Below are 729 nucleotides of genomic sequence, written 5' to 3' on the forward strand. Positions count from 1 at the left end.
CCCACAGTACAAACTGCAGCATGGCTCTGCAGCAATCAGCCAGGCATGAGGTATTGGGGTCTGGGACAGCATTTACAGCTTTACCCTGTTCAAATTTGCACTCATGTAGAAGCAGTCAAAAAAATAAATGTTTAACCCTGTCAGTGCCTCTCAAAGTGTGTACGCCACAAAAGATTGATTCTTTTTTACTTTAATTTTTAGTTTAGCTTGATTTATATACATCCTCAAAAAAACAAACCTTGACCCAACTGCTATGCCCAGCTATCGCCCCATATCACTGCTCCCATTTGCTTCCAAATTCCTCGAGCAGCATGTCCATGCTCAACTTTCCTCCCACCTCTCATCTCACTCCTTGACATCCTCCAATCTGGTTTCCACCCCCACCACTCCACTGAAACTGCCCTGACCAAAATTACTAATGACTTACAGCCAAAGCTAACAGACAGTTCTTCATCCTCCTCCTTCTCGACCTGTCCTCTGCCTTCGACACAGTCGACCACTGTCTATTGCTACAGATTCTTTCTTCCCTTGGCATCAAAGACCTTGCCCTGTCCTGGATTGCCTCATACCTTTCTGACCGCACATTTAGTGTTTCCTACTCCCACACTACCTCCTCATCCCGCCCTCTGTTGGAGTCCCCCAAGGCTCTGTCCTGGGGCCCCTACTTTTTTCCATCTATACCCTTGGCCTAGGACAACTCATAAAGTCCCACGGCTTCCAGTAGCACCT

This window comes from Dendrobates tinctorius, unplaced genomic scaffold (genome assembly GCF_039654945.1).
Source record: "Dendrobates tinctorius isolate UK_male_01 unplaced genomic scaffold, ASM3965494v1 ptg000075l, whole genome shotgun sequence".
Taxonomy (NCBI): Eukaryota; Metazoa; Chordata; class Amphibia; order Anura; family Dendrobatidae; genus Dendrobates; species Dendrobates tinctorius.